Source organism: Orcinus orca, chromosome 9, assembly GCF_937001465.1.
Source record: "Orcinus orca chromosome 9, mOrcOrc1.1, whole genome shotgun sequence".
Taxonomy (NCBI): Eukaryota; Metazoa; Chordata; class Mammalia; order Artiodactyla; family Delphinidae; genus Orcinus; species Orcinus orca.
In genome coordinates, this window is record NC_064567.1 from 99,905,818 (window position 1) to 99,923,111 (window position 17,294).

A 17,294-nucleotide genomic window follows, 5' to 3' on the forward strand; every position below is an offset into this window, starting at 1 on the left:
AGGTATGTGCCTAGTAGTGGGATTGCTGAGTCATATGGTAGTTCTATTTTTTGGTTTTTTAAGGAACTTCCATACTGTTCTCCAGAGTAGCTGTATCAATTCACATTCCCACCAACAGTGCAAGAGGGTTCCCTTTTCTCCACACCCTCTCCAGCATTTATTGTTTGTAGATTTTTTGATGATGGCCATTCTGACTGGTGTGAGGTGATACGTCATTGTACTTTTGATTTGCATTTCTCTAATGATGATTAGTGATGTTGAGCATTCTTTCATGTGTTTATTGGCAATCTGTATATCTTCTTTGGAGAAATATTTATTTAGGTCTTCTGCCCATTTTTGGATTGGGCTGTTTGTTTTTTTGATATTGAGCTGCATGAGCTGCTTGTAAATTTTGGAGATTGATCCTTTGTCATCTGCTTCATTTGAAAATATTTTCCCCTGTTCTGAGGGTTGTCTTCTCGTCTTGTTTACAGTTTCCTTTGCCATGCAAAAGCTTTTAAGTTTTATTAGGTCCCATTTGCTTATTTTGTTTTTATTTCCATTACTCTACGAGGTGGGTCAAAAGGATCTTGCTGTGATTTATGTTCTAGAGTGTTCTGCCTATGTTTTCCTTTAAGAATTTTCTAGTGTCTGGCCTTTCATTTAGGTCCTTAATCCATTTTGAGTTTATTTTTGTGTATGGTGTTAGGGAGTGTTCTAATTTAATTCTTTTACATATAGCTGTCCCGTTTTCCCAGCACCACTTACTGAAGAGACTGTCTTTCTCCATTGTATATTCTTGCCTCCTTTATCAAAAATAAGGTGACCATATGTGCATGGGTTTACCTCTGGGCTTTCTATCCTGTTCCATTGATCTATATTTCTGTTTTTGTGTCAATACCATACTGTCTTTATTACTGTAGCTTTGTAGTGTACTCTGAAGTCCAGGAGCCTGATTCCTCCAGTTCCATTTTTCTTTCTCAAGATTGCTTTATCTATTCAGAGTCTTTTGTGTTTCCATACAAATTGTGAAAATTTTTGTTCTAGTTCTGTGAAAAATGCCATTGCTAGTTCAACAGGGATTGCATTGAATCTATAGATTGCTTTGGGTAGTATAGTCATTTTTACAATGTTGATTCTTCCATTCCAAGAACATGGTATATCTCTCTATCTGTTTGTATCATCTTTAATTTCTTTCATCAGTGTCTTATAGTTTTCTGCATACAGGTCTTTTGTCACCTGAGGTAGGTTGATTCCTAGGTATTTTATTATTTTTGTTGCAGTGGTAAATGGGAATGTTTCCTTAATTTCTCCTTCAGATTTTTCATCATTAGTGTATAGGAATGCAGGAGATTTCTGTGCATTAATTTTGTATCCTGCTACTTTACCAAATTCATTGATTAGCTCTAGTAGTTTTCTGGTAGCATCTTCAGGATCCTCTATGTAGAGTATCATGTCATCTGCAAACAGTGACAGCTTTACTTCTTCTTTTCTGATTTGGATTCCTTTTATTTCCTTTTCTTCTCTGATTGCTGTGGCTAACTTCAAAAACTATGTTAATAGTGGTGAGAGTGGAGAACCTCGTCTTGTTTCTGATCTTAGAGGAAATGGTTTCAGTTTTTCACCATTGAGAACGATGTTGGTTGTGGGTTTGTCAAATATGGCCTTTATTATGTTGAGGTAAGTTCCCTCTATGCCTACTTTCTGGAGAGTTTTTATCAAAAATGGGTGTTGAATTTTGTTGAAAGCCTTTTCTGTGTCTATTGAGATGATCATGTGTTTTTTCTGCTTCAAGTTGTTAATATGGTTTATCACATTGATTGATTTGCCTATATTGAAGAATCCTTGCATTCCTGGGATAAACCCTACTTGATCATGGTGTTTGATCTCCTTTATCCTGGAGAATGTTCCATGAGCACTTGAGAAGAAAGTGTATTCTGTTGTTTTTGGATGGAATGTCCTATAAGTATCAATTAAGTCCATCTTGTTTAATGTCTCATTTAAAGCTTGTGTTTCCTTATTTATTTTCTTTTTGGATGATCTGTCCATTGATGAAAGTGGGGTGTTAAAGTCCCCTACTATGATTGTGTTCCTGTCGATTTTCCCTTTTATGGCTGCGAGCATTTGCCTTACGTATTGAGGTGCTCCTCTGTTGGGTGCATAAATATTTACAATTGTTATATCTTCTTCTTGGATCAATTCCTTGATCATTATGTAGTGTCCTTCTTTGTCTCTTGTAATAGTCTTTATTTTAAAGTCTATTTTGTCTGATATGAGAATTGCTACTCCAGCTTTCTTTTGATTTCCATTGGCATGGAATATCTTTTTCCAGCCCCTCACTTTCAGTCAGTATGTGTCCCTAGGTCTGAAGTGGGTCTGTTGTAGACAGCATATATATGGGTCTTGTTTTTGTATCCATTCAGCCAGTCTATGTCTTTTGGTTAGAGCATTTAATCCATTTACATTTAAGGTAGTTATCAATATGTATGTTCCTATTACCAGTTTCTTAATTGTTTTAGGTTTGTTATTGTAGATCTTTTACTTCTCTTGTGTTTCCTGCCTAAAGAAGTTCCTTTAGCATTTGTTGTATAGCTGGTTTAGTGGTGCTCAATTCTCTTAGCTTTCGCTTGTCTGTAAAGCTTTTAATTTCTCTGTCAAATCTGAATGAGATTCTCACTGGGTTAAGTAATCTTGGTTGTAGGTTTTTCCCTTTCACCACTTTAGGTATGTCCTGCCACTCCCTTTCGACTTGCAGAGCTTTTGCCGAAAGATCAGCTGTTAACCTTATGGGGATTCCCTTGTATGTTATTTGTTGTTTTCCCCTTGCTGCTTTTAATATTTTTCTTTGTATTTAATTTTTGATAGTTTGATTAATACATGTCTTGGCATATTTCTCCTTAGATTTATCCTGTATGGGACTCTCTGCACTTCCTGGACTTGATTGACTATTTCCTTTCCCATATTAGGGAAGTTTTCAACTATAATCTCTTCAAATATTTTCTCAGTCCCTTTCTTTTTCTCTTCTTCTGGGAACCATATAATTCGAATGTTGGTGCACTTAGGGTTGTCCCAGAGGTCTCTGTGACTGTCCTCAATTGTTTTCATTCTTTTTTCTTTATTCTCCTCAGCAGTAGTTATTTCCACTATTTTGTCTTCCAAGTCACTTATCCGTTCTTCTGCCTCTGTTATTCTGCTATTGATTCCTTCTAGAGAATTTTTAATTTCATATATTGTGTTGTTCATCATTGTTTGTTTGCTCTTTAGTTCTTCTAGGTCCTTGTTAAATGTTTCTTGTATTTTCTCCATTCTATTTCCAAGATTTTGGATCATATTTACTATCATTACTCTGAATTCTTTTTCAGGTTGACTGCCTATTTTCTCTTCATTTGTTTGGTCTGGCGGGTTTTTACCTTGCTCCTTCAACTGCTGTGTGTTTCTCTGTCTTCTCATTTTGCTTAACTTACTGTGTTTGTGGTCTCCTTTTCACAGGCTGCAGGTTCATAGTTCCTGTTGTTTTTGGTGTCTGCCTCCAGTGGCTAAGTTTGGTTCAGTGGGTTGTGTAGGCTTCCTTGTGGAGGGGACTAGTGTCGGTGTTCTGGTGGATGAGGCTGGATCTTGTCTTTCTGGTGGGCAGGACCATGTCCGGTGGTGTGTTGTAGAGTGTCTGTGACCTTATGATTTTAGGCAGCCTCTCTTTTAATTGGTGGGGTTGTGTTCCTGTCTTGCTAGTTGTTTGGCATAGCGTGTCCATTACTGTAGCTTGCTGGTCATTGAGTGGAGGTGGGTCTTAGCTTTGAGATGGAGATCTCTGGGAGATCTTTTGCTGTTTGACGTTACATGGAGCCAGGAAGTCTCTGGTGGACAAATGTTCTGAACTTGGCTCTCCCACCTCAGAGGCACAGGCCTGACACCCGACCAGAGCACAAAGACCCTGTCAGCCATACGACTCAGAAGAAAGGGAAGAAAAAAAATAATAAATAAATTAAATAAAGTTACTAAAAGAAAAAAGAAAAAATATTAAAAATTAAAAAGTAATATAAAAATGAAAGAAAGAAGAGAGCCACCAAACCTAAAAACAAATCCACCAACGATAACAAGCACTAAAAACTATACTAAAAAAATAATTAATACGGACAGACAGAACCCTAAGACAAATGGTAAAAGCAAAGCTATACAGACAAAATCACACAAAGAAACATACCCATACACACTCACAAAAAGAGGAAAAAAAAATATATATCTATATATATAAAAAACAAAAGGAAGAGAGCAACCAAATCAATAAACAAATCTACCAATGATACTAAACTCTAAATACTAAGATAAGATAAACATAAGACCAAAAACAAATTAGATGCAGAAAGCAAACCCCAAGTCTACAGTTGCTCCCAAAGTCCACCACCTCAATTTTGGGATGATTCGTTGTCTATTCAGGTATTCCAGAGGGTACATCAAGTTGATTGGGGAGATTTAATCCACTGCTCCTGAGGCTGCATGGAGAGATTTCCCTTTCTCTTCTTTGTTCGCACAGCTCTTGGGGTATAGCTTTGGATTTGGCCCTGCCTCTGTAGGTTGCCTGAGGGCATCTGTTCTTTGCTCAGACAGGACGGGGTTAAAGGAGCAGCTGATTAGGCGGCTCTGGCTCACTCAGGCTGCGGGGGAGGAGGGGTACGGAATGCAGAGTGAACTTATGGCGGCAGAGACCTGCGTGACATTGCAACAGCCTGTGGTGTGCCATGTGTTCTCCCGGGGAAGTTGTCCCTGTATCACGGGACCCTGGCAGTAGTGGGCTGCACAGCTTCTCAGGCTGGTGAGTGCTGGTTGGCACTGATCCTCTGTGCGGGAACCTCTCTGCTTTGCCCTCTGCACCCCTTTTGCTGCGCTTTCCTCCGTGGCTCCAAAACTCCCCCCACCCCAACCCCGTCTCTGCCAGTGAAGGGGCTTCCTAGTGTGTGGAAACCTTTCCTCCTTCACAGCTCCCTCCCAGAGGTGCAGTCCCGTCCCTATTCTTCTGTCACTGTTTTTTCTTTTCTCTTTTGCCCTACCCAGGTACGTGGGGAGTTTCTTGCCTTTTGGGAAGTCTGAGGTCTTCTGCCAGCGTTCAGGTGGTGTTCTGTAAGAGTTGTTCCACATGTAGATGTATTTCTGGTGTATTTGTGGGGAGGAAGGTGATCTCCGCATTTTACTCCTCCACCATCTTGAAGGTCCTCTGGAAATATACTTTAATATATTGAAATCATAAACACTCAGGTCATTATTTATTGCTCCAGGCATTTAAAACCATATAGCTTAGCAAAGGAATAATATATCTATATAGGTATGTCTCTATCCACCTTATTCAGAGTGTATACAGCCTTCTGGAGAAGCTTGCCCTAGTTCTACAAGCTACTACCACCTAGGTGGTGCTATAACTCAGTTTTCAAAAGGTGGTTCCGCCATTGTATCAAACAAGGATGGTGCTTCAGGGTGGTGGGAAACAAGGTAAAAATCAATGAATTCCATAAGCACGGGACCATTGCTGAACTTACTTTGCTGTGAAGTAGGTTCCTTGATCAGAAGCAATACTGTGTGTAATATGGCAGTTCATAAGGCATTCTGTAAGTTCTTAGATGATAGTTTAGACAAAAGTATTGTGCACAGGGAAGGCAAATTCATATCCAGACTCTGTGTATTCCAGTCAGAACAAAACACTGCCCTGTCCATGGTGAAAGAGACCCAGTGTAATCAAGCTGCCACCAGGTGGCTGGCTGAGCATCCTGGGGAATGATGTCCTAACAGAAACTCAGTGTTTGCTGTGGCAGATTTGGTGTTCAGTGGTGGCTGTAGCCAGGTTGGCTTTGGTAAGTGAACATCTGTGTTGCTGAGAACACATCTCCATCCTTGTCAGCTGTACTAGTTTGTCCATGAGCCCAGTGGGTGATGACAGAAGTACCCAGGGAAAGATGCTGACTGATGCCAACAGAATGGGTCATCCATCCACCTGATTATTAGATCCTCTGCTTAGATCACCCTTTGAAGAATATTCAAGTGGGACATAAATACCTTCATACTTTTTGCCCATACAAAGACTCCTACATACGTACCTCTTCCTTAGACCTCCTTGTCACTGATTTTCCTATTACATTTCTTCCAAGTTCCTGACCATCCAACCAAGTCATAGACCACAGCCTTGAATCAGTAAACAATCACACGTCTTGGCCATTTCTACTAAGTGCAGTGCACAGCCAGGTGCACTATTCAGAGTCCTGCCCCATGAGAGGATTTCCCTTCATATTGTTCTGCAGGTGTGTCCCAGAGAGGGGCTGCAGGCCCACAGCTGTACGCTTTCAGGTGGTGCCTACATATTGTGCAGGACCATCTGTAAACCAGACCTGGGTTTTCTCTATCCCAGTTAACTGATCATAAGGACTTCCTCCTGAGGGCATAGCTGGGAGCTGGAAGAGAGAAAGTAACGTAAGATAAATGTGGGCCATGGGCATTTGGACCACATCCTCATGCATCTTACTTATGTACTCAGGATTTGCTTGGGTCCAATTTAATTTACACAGCTTCTATTTTATTTTATTTATTTGTTTTTTTAAAATTTATTTTTATTGAAGTATAATTGATTTACAATGTTGTGTTAGTTTCTGCTGTACAGCAAGGTGAATCAGTTTTTATATATATATATTCTTTTTCAGATTCTTTTCCCATATAGGTTATTACAAAATATTAAGCATAGTTCCCTATGCTATACAGTAGGTTCTTGTTTATCTATGTTATATATATTTTATATATGTTATTCTCAATTTCCTAATTTATTCTCCTCCCACTTTACCCTTTGGTCACCATAAATTTGTTTTCTATATCCGTGAGTCTGTTTCTGTTTTGTAAATAAGTTCATTTGTATCATTTTTTGTAGATTCCACATATAAGTGATATATGATATTTGTCTTTCTCTGACTTAGTATGATAATCTCTAGGTCCATCCATGTTGCTGCAAATGGCAACATTTCATTCCTTTTTATGGCTTAGCAATATTCCATTGCGTACACACACACACCCCACATCTTCTTTGTCCATTCATCTGTCAATGGACACTTAGGTTGCTTCCATGTCTTGGTTACTGTAAATAGTGCTGCAATGAACATTGGGGTGCATGTGTCTCTTCGAATTACGGTTTTCTCCAGATATATGTCCAGGACTGGGATTGCAGGATCATACGATCACAGCTTCCATTTTATGATGGAGTGTTGTTACTCATGCCCAACTTTATAGCTTGGGTCAGACAACACCCAGTTCATAAAGGGCAGTTCATTTTGCATGGTAACTTGGTGGGCCATGGTTAAGTGTTCAGTCTTTACTAAGACCCGATAGCTGGCCAAAGACTATTTTTCAAAAGAAGTTATTTGCAGAGGATGGCAGGGCTTTGCTCCAAAATCCTAAGGATCTGTGTTATGATTCACCTGTAGGAACTTGCACAAGGCTCCAAACAGGACCCCTACCTGCCATTCACACCTGCATCTGCTGGATCATATGGCCTAGGGCAACCTGAACCTGCTGCAGAGCCCATGACTGCTCTGGGCTTCACCCAAAACTAGCAGCTTTTCAGGTCATGAGGAAAGTGGGTTGGAATAGCACCCCTATGTGAGAAATATATTGTCTCCAAAATCCTAAGAGGTCTACTGGGTATTGTGCCTCCTTCTTTTGTTACTGAGGGGACCAGATACAACAATTTCTTTTTGCCTTAGAGAGGATATCTCAACATGTCCACACTACTGACCCCTAGAAAATTCACTGAGGTGGAAGACCTCTGAGTTTTAGTTGGATTTGTTTCCTACCTTGTGACACACAAATGTCTTATAGTAAGTCTAGGGTAATTTCTACATCTTGGTCATCAGCATAACTCCATCAGTGTAATGGACCAGTGTAATAACTTGTGGAGGGAAATGTGATCAAGAGCCCTACGTCCTAGATTGTGACATACGGATGGAGAGTTGACAAAGCCCTGAGATAGGACAGGAAGACACATTGCTGACCTTGACAGGTCTCAGCAAACTTCTTCTTGGTATCAAGAAGGAAGCATTTGCCAGATCAATAACTGCATATCATGTGTGAGGGGACATGGTTTTTTGCACAATCTAACCATGTCTAGAGCAGCAACTGCAGTTGGAGCTATACCTAGTTAAATTTACAATAACCCACTGTCATTCTCCAAGATACATCTGTCTTCTGCACAGGTCAGGTTAGGTGAGTTGCATGGTGATATGGTGGGAATCACCACCCCTGACTTCTTCAAGTCCTTGATGGTGACACTAATGTCTGTAATTACTCTAAGAACACAGTATTGCTTTCAGCTTACTATGTTCTTAGGTAGAGGCAGTTCTAGTGGCCTTCACTTGGCTTTTCCCACCATAATATCCTTCACTCCACTATTCAGGGAACCAATGTGAGGATTCTGCCAGGTGCTGGTTTAATACATTCCAATTATGCATTTGGAACTGGGAAAATAACCACAGGATGGGTTTGGGAGGTCCTTTGGTCCCACTGTAAGACGGATCTGAACTAAAACTCCATTGATCTCTTGACCTTCAGAAGCCCCAATCTGATGGGTGGACATTTTCAGTCTCCTGGAGTTAGTATGAGTTCAGAGCTAGTGTCTAGTAATCCTTCAAGAGTCTGATTATTTCCTTTTCCATGATACACAGTGATCTTGGTGAAAGGCCATATTTTCCTTTGAAGGCTGGGAGAAAGATTAACAGTATCGATTTTGGCAGTGTGCCAGGGCTCTTCCTCAAGGGGACATGACCTCCCTCTCATTCAAGGCATTCTGGATCTTCAAACTGGCTCACGTGTGGGAATTGAATGAGGGACTGGGGCTCTTTAGAAGTGACCTAGAATTCCTGACCAGATCAAGTAAGACTGCCCAATTAGCTCTCTTCTAGAAACTTCATGACCAGCTACACGTCATCTACAAGTCATAGTCTTCTGATTACAGCATTGTCTCCACTGTGTGTTATGGTAACCACAGCCACTTGTCTTGGACAATTGATTACTGCCTATTGGCCTCTGCCCCTCTGGGTCCAATTATCCCCATTGCATTTAAGGAGCCCAGATCATTGGCAGCGTTCTCACTGTAATTTTCATCTACAGAGTTCTTCAAGAACCCAGGAGTTTCCCTCACAAATGTATTTATCACAGTTTTAGTGAAAGGTGTGTCCTCTGGACCCTCCTAGGGCAGGCGAACAGGTCTGACATGATAAATCCACTCTAGCATTCCAATCTTTGGATACAGGAAACAAAGGCAACCCTGGCATTTCAACTTTATATAGTGTAGGGAACGTTTTGGTCCATGTTGTTTTTTTTTTTTTGCGGTACGCGGGCCTCTCACTGTTGTGGCCTCTCCCGTTGCGGAGCACAGGCTCCGGATGCGTAGGCTCAGCGGCCATGGCTCACGGGCCCAGTCGCTCTGCAGCATGTGGTATCTTCCCAGACCGGGGCACGAACCCTCGTCCCCTGCATCGGCAGGTGGACTCTCAACCACTGCATCACCAGGGAAACCCTTGGTCCATGTTTTAACCAACCAACCAATCAACCACACTGTTAGAGTCCTTTCTAATCCCTCTGGCTATATGTTAAATTCAGGACCTCTGCTTAGTGAACTCATATACAATTTTATGTTCCTTTCACCCTTTTTCCTACATCCTTAATATTCATTCCCATATCTATTCCCTGTATTTCTGCTGTATAAATTGGAAAAATTATGCAGTTCTTTTCAAGTGTAGCACATCTACTCATGGGTCACACTTTGTATCTCATCTGTTTGGGACCTGCCAGGACTTGAGTCTGCTTATAAGTCTAGAAGCAAAGAGGGGTCGTAGGGGTGAGTCCCAGGGAGAGTCACCATGGCTTGCAAGGTAAGTACTGCAGGAAAAACGAATTACCCTCCTCAGACAGGGAGGTTGAGCTGTCTCTACTGTCAAAGAAGATTCAGCAACACTTAGCAAAATTTAATTCAATGTCCTCAGCTTCATCAGTATCTGCCCATAGATCCCCATGCCAATTCCCGGGATCCCAGTCCTTCCCAATCAATGCCCTCACTTTAACAAGAGACACCCTGCATTTTGTGTGTAATTCAGCCACTCACAGGATGAAACTCCAGTTCTGTTTACAGCAGTCTCAGTTCTGTTGCTGAAGGAGATAAGGGTTTTCTTCAGGGCAGACATAGAAAATTTCAAGTGATTTGTATAGCATTTGAGCTGGGAATCTGAAGCCCTGAACTCTTCTTTTTCTTTCCCCATTTGTCCACCACAGTTAGGAGGAAACTGCCAATCTCAATATAGTCCTAAATTGGACAAAAGCATTCATGTGTATCAAATATATGGTCACTCAGAACTTTGCCTCTTAGAAGTACTTGATTAAAAGTATCTAATGGTGCTATTTTGCATATATCTCTTACTACATCACATCATGGACTATCAGTGGAAATAGAATCATTAGTGTCTTTTGTGTTATAAAATAAAAATAGAGAACCAATTCCAGAAGCCAAGAACCAATTCAGAAAAGTCATCTTTAAGACTCTGTTCCTCTAGAAACAGACTCTGTACTATAATCTGCATCAGTCAGTGTGCTCCAGAGAAACAGAATCAATAGAGTATATAATAAGAGATATAGATATGGATATGAATATGGACATAGATGATATAGATACAGAGATTTATTTTAAGGAATTAGCTCAAATGATTGCAGATAAGTGTGAAATTTCTAGGGCAGCCTGACAGGCTGGAAACTCAGTAGTATTGAATCTTAAATCTGTAGGAGGGCCATTAGGTTATAAACTCAGGCAGGATTTCTATGTTACAGTTTTGAGACAGAATTCCTTCTTTTCTGGGAAGTCTATTTTTGGTCTTTAGGCTTTCAACTGATTGATTGAATGAAGTGCCCCCCCACAACCGCCGCACATTGAGGATAATCTCCTTAAAGTCTGACTTAAAGTTTGTAAACATTAATCACATCTAAAAAATACCTTCACAATAACATCTAGACTAGCCTTTGAACAAACAACTGGACACCATAGCCTGGCCAAGTTGACACATGCAATTAACTGTCACAATCACCACGGTCCTGCTAAGGGTCAATTGCCATCTTTAGCACCTGTGATCTCCTAAGAAGGTGTGGGCACCTGAGCCTAGGAGAATCCAGGTAGGATCTGGCAAGCAATTTATATCATATGACCTACGGGAAAAAGTATATTGTACCCAGAATTTTTATTCTAGGAATTTGTAATTGTAAATATAAAAACTGGGGAAACAACCAGAAAGGCAAAAGGTAAAAGCTTATGTAACTTTAAGCAGAGCCAAGGCAATCAAAATTACCTATAAATTAAAATCATGAGGAAACAGCAAAAAAAGTGTTCAAGTATTGAGAATGTTCCAGTTTCTGAGAGCATCAGAAATGACGTAAGATAAAAATGAAAACAATGGTAGGGGGATGATGAAGATGCCTTCATTCTAATTCCAGTTTCCATGAAATCTATCATAGTTGAAATTCTTATTTTTAAATAACCTGATGTATTTTGAAAACCACTGCTCCTTCCCAACTTGAGCTGATTTGAGCATCTGTCTTTTTTAAAAATGAAAAGCCCTAAACAAAAGAGAAGCCAATAAATTTTTTTTTGCCAGAAGAAGTGTTGCTTAGTCTGAAGTTTGAGAAATAAATACGAGTAACAAATCAGGGGCACAAGTTCAAACGCATTCTGCCTGTTCCTTCCATCATAGTCTGTGCTCCAATATGTGAGGAGCAAGAGAGGGAAGGTCCAAAAAAGGAGTTCTGAGGAGGGTGTAATTCATTCTGTTAGCACTGCGAAGCCACTGGAGAAATGTAATTCCTGGGAAAGACACAACGCACTGTTGACACTGATTACTCTTGAGGGAGTGAGCGTAGGGTAGGGGTCTTTCAATTTTACATTTAAAAATAAGTACTGTTTGGGCTTCCCTGGTGGCGCAGTAGTTGAGAGTACACCTGCCGATGCAGGGGACATGGGTTCGTGCCCCGGTCCGGGAAGATCCCACATGCCGCGGAGCGGCTGGGCCCGTGAGCCATGGCCGCTGAGCCTGCGCGTCCGGAGCCTGTGCTCCGCAACGGAAGAGGCCACAACAGTGAGAGGCCCACGTACTGCAAACAAACAAACAAACAAAAGAATTTTTTAAAGCAAGCGTGCCTTTTTTTTTCAGTAAATAAAATGAAAATAAAAATTATTTATGTATTTCTGTAGCATATGATACAAAATTGAAAAGCCAAAACATAGTTGAATTATAAATATGTAAGAAGTACCTTTAGAATCATAAAGGTCTGAATGTGAGTCCAAAGCAACGATTAACATCAGATTTGATTTACTTTAGATCTCTGAAATCGTGGGGACATACTGGGGCAGAATAGAGATGCACACAAGGGCAGGAGCTATAGATTGTCCGTGGCCGTTGTCTGGGCTGGAGGGATGAGGGCCTGGGCTCAAGCCATGGCCCTGGGGAGCAGGTCTGGGGAGAGTTGTGCAAAAATACAACAGATCCAAACATACTGGGGTGATCTGACAACACTTAGTACCTGACGGAGTGGGAAGAATGAATATGGAGAACAAGATGACTTCTAATTTCTTGCCTTAAAAATCAGGTATATATTAATGCTCTCAGTGAGAATGTAAATAAATATGCATTATGGATTTAGCATAGTCTAAAGGAAAATGCAACAGGAATATTTTGAATTGAAGAAACACATTAATTCTCAAATAATTGGGGATAAGAACTAAAAACATTTTGAAAAGGAAAGATTGTGAGTTAGATTTGCCTAAGAAGTGTCTGTAAATTCTGTTTACGCGAGAGCACAAATGGGGCTCTACTATCACAGAAGAGGGGTGAAGAGAGACAGCAAACTTCACCTCGCTTACTGTCTATTCTTTGAGGTGTCCCAGGGCCGCTTGGACATGGCCACACAAAAAAAAAGGCTGCCGTGACCCCCCACATGGGGAGTGGAAGTGGAGGGCTGCACCACTCAAGTTGACTGAACGTCGAATGATATGGCCTTACACCAAGACTCTGAAACTGATGAGGCTGTATATCTAGCTTGCTAGAGCCTTGATTGGAACACATTTTACTTTAAGTCATCTACATTTAACATAAATATTTAATCAAAGTTGCCAAGTGTACGTTGAAGTATCAAACAGCAGTCATTACTTAACTCAGGTGTCTAGACTAATCAAACCTTAAGAAAAAGCACCAGATTTATAATGATACAATCATTTTTTTGAATCATTCCAGTTAAATTTGATATCAGTGCAGAAATCACAACATTTGCTTTTCTCTGATAGAAATGCTGCTCAGGGCTATAATTTTCATTTTGATTGAAGGGTATCCAGCTTGTGGTGTTTGGGGTACCATGTGAAGTTCAAAACCATGCGACTCTCATTCAGCCCCACCTTCTGTGATCCTTCTTTGAATTGAAGAAAGCAAATGGAAAATGTTTTACACACCCATTCCTTATCTTCTTTTTTTTTCAAGCTAAATTTCTGCCCTCCTGAGACAGGCAAATCTTGTGCCAGTAAAATTATTCCTGAACATCAAGAAAATGATGTTATTGGGGGTTTTATCATCCTTTGTTCACTCCTAGATTGAGACAAAGACTAAATGAGATGATATATGTGGAGGCTCATTCTTAGAAAAATAAACCATCAAACTGTGTTACTGCCCCCCCCGAATGTTATTGAAACAGCATTTCTTTGTGTTCCACTAACTTTTCTAAAACGTTTTAGATACATGCACACCAAGTTCATTGCAGCACTATTTATAGCAGCCAGGCCATGGAAGCAACCTAAATGTCCATCGACAAATGAATGGATAAAGAAGATGTGGTACATATACACAATGGAATACTACTCAGCCATAAAAAAGAATGAAATAATGCCATTTGCAGCAACTTGGGAGATTGTCATACGGAGTGAAGTAAGTCAGACAGAGAAAGACAAATATCATGTAATATCACTTATATGTGGAATCTAAAAAAATGGTACAAATGAACAAAACAGAGAGTCACAGATGTAGAAAACAATCTTATGGTTACCAAGGGGGAAAGGGACAGGGGAGGGATAAATTGGGAGATTGGGATTAACATATACACACTACTATATATAAAACAGATAACTAATAAGGACCTACTGTATAGCACAGGGAACTCTACTCAATACTCTGTAATGGCTTATATGGGGAAAATAATCTAAGAAAGAGTGGATATATGTATATGTATAACTGATTCACTTTGCTATACAGCAGAAATGAATACAACATTGCAAATCAACTGTACTCCAATAAAAATTTAAAAAATCTTTAAAGAACATATTTTATTATATTGAGATATACACTTTTGTATATTGCCAAACACACAAAAATGCTGTATTCGGACATTATAAAGGTATACCTGTCTTCAGTGCTAACAGATAGTTTTTAATTTTTAATGAACTGCTCTTGATAATGCTATGTTTAATTTATTGAGGAAACACTAAACTGTTTGGGGCGCCACTTTTACCATGCAAATATTTTTTCGGAGAATCATCAATGTAATGTATGTGAGAGACTTCCTGCTTCAATAGAAATGCAGAGTTGGGCAACCCAGAACACACTGTAATAATAATCATAATTATTGCTATTAGTTTAGAATCATGCTTATGGGTGGTAAAATACAGTGTGATTTTTCATATGCTTTGACATTCATTTTTTGATCTTCATGCCAACGCCGGATGTGAAGCAAAACTAATAATGTACTCATTTTATAAATGGGCCAACCAAGGCCCAAAGAACTTATATATCTTAGCTTTACTTTGTACTAGTAAGTGCTGTGGTCAGGACCAGAATCCTGGTCTACTAGTTCAATGCCTTTTACACTTTTTTATGATATATACTTATATCTTTTTATTTTATTCCATGATTTACACTCAAAAGAATTGAAAACAAGTGTTCAAACAAAAACTTGCACAAGAATGTTCATAGCATCACTATTCACAATAGCCAAAATGTAGATAAACAAATTGCGTTTTATCCATACAAGGGAGTGTTGTCCAGTCACAAGATGAAATGAAGTACTGACACAGGCCACAACATTCATGAACCTTGAAAATATGATGCTGAGTTAAAGAAGCCAGACACTAAAGCTACATGTTTTATGATTCTATTTATATGAAATGTCCAGAATGGGAAACTCATACAGACAGAAAGCAGTTTGGTGGTTGCCAGGGTATAGGGGCAGGGGTAGTGAGAAGTGATAGCTGAAGGGCATGGGCTTCCTTTTGGGCGATGAAAACATTTTGAAACTAGACAGTAGAAATGCTTGTGCAACACTGTGAATGCACTAAATGCCACTGAATTCTACACTTTAAACTGGTTAAGATGGTAATTTTAGGTTATGTGTATCATATCATAATAAAAATCGCTATTAAAAATCAAAAACAAAACAAAAACATGAGTTGTTTTTGGTTTGAGAAAAGGTTTTTGTTATGTAGTTGTAATAGAAAGCAAAAGAATGTTTCCCAACCTAAAAAGAGAAGGTTTGGTAGCATCACAGTTCTTCCATGGTATGTCCCAGGGAGAACCTTGCCCAGAATTTAGCAAATGGGGCAGTAGCTCAGGTCTTGCATTTTTCCAGCCCAAATATTTTATTCTGACCAGTGTGCTGTGTAGTGTTTTGGGTGGCCGCCCCCAGGGGAAGACGAGGCTGTGAAGTACAGCCTTTAGGGCAGAGAAAGAGGAATCTTCATGGAGCTGTTGAGAAAAATCAGTAAATAGATCACAAACATCATTGTTCGGAGGCAGGTGAGGAAGGCGTGCCCAGCAGTGGGTGAGGGCTCTGCGCGGCTCACTGGTTGAGGCCAGGTTCTTTCCATCAGATGGGGAGGCTGGCAGGCGTGGTCGCCATGGAACAGCATGGATAAAAGGCAATATGAGGGCATCAGTGTCTTATAATGTGCAAAAACATAAAATTCAAGCATCTAGACATCCACAACTGCCCGTGTAAATCTGAGGCAATGTTGAGGAAGAGACCCAGGGTCCAAGAGGGAGCAAGTGAGTGTTAACCAGCCAAGAACCTAATTTGTGAAAATCTACAAACTTGAAGATGTGGTTCATAATTCCGTCTACCAATTTGAAGTTATGTTGCCTAAATTGTATAAGCTTCAGTCTTCCTAAACCTGGATCTATCCCTGGTACATATGTCTGGAGAGGAAATGGTATTTTTAGGGGTGAGTACAAGGTTACTCATGTCCAGCTACACACTCAAAGGGGCTAGAAATCCCATCTTGTGTTTTCTTAACAGCTGGCTCCTGCTGAGATATGATGTTGACCTTGACTCAACACATAATGTACTACTTAAGTTAATATTTCACATTGCTATCAACCTTGGATTGGGGATTTGGGCCAGAGTAAAGCAATAATGAAATTTAAAACTTTGTGAAATAATGGGAAATTTAGATGAAAACCTTCCTCTTCCATTATTAAATTCAAAGTCCTAAATTGATTTTTTTAATTACTATTTTTGCATCTGCTACTATCCTATGAACTCATATCTCCTTGCTCATTGTGTGGCCAGAATTCCGTGGAATCTTTCTGTATTCATAAGTTTGTAGAGATTGTTCCTACTCAAAAGACAACATCAACATATTGTCAAGATTCTTCCAACCATCAGTTCCATGTATTTTCATTTGTCAATGATAAAAAGGAAGCTAAACTCTATAAATCGATGCTTATCTAAATGTGTATTTTTCTCTGAAATATTGTTAAATATGTGTGTGTATAGTGCACATTGTATAATTTGTTTTTCCGCTTACATTTATGTATTCCTGTGTTTTTTAATAGTTTCATGAAAGATGAAGTCTTAACTATGTTAAGATGATTCATATTTGATATTTGATATTATGTATTTTATCCAAACTTAGTTCAACATACATTCTTCTAAAATGTGATCTATTTTTCCTTAATTTAAAACACTGAAAATTAGATTTTATTTTCTTAGTTCATATAGTGAATATTTTATCCACAACTTTGAAATAAAGTATTGATTACATACCTTAGAGAAGTTTTGGAATCAAAAAATAATTTCTGAAGAGCATAGCTGTATTTTATCAAGAATAAGTTTGTAATATTGCAATCATTTTATATGATTAGATATATGCATCTATAAGTAATTTTATTAGTGACTCACTCACTAAACGGCTTGTTCCCATCAATTTTGAGGACTAAAGTTTTAAGGGCATTAGAAAAAAGGCAGCAAAATCCTATTGATTCATGTCATCCAGTGAT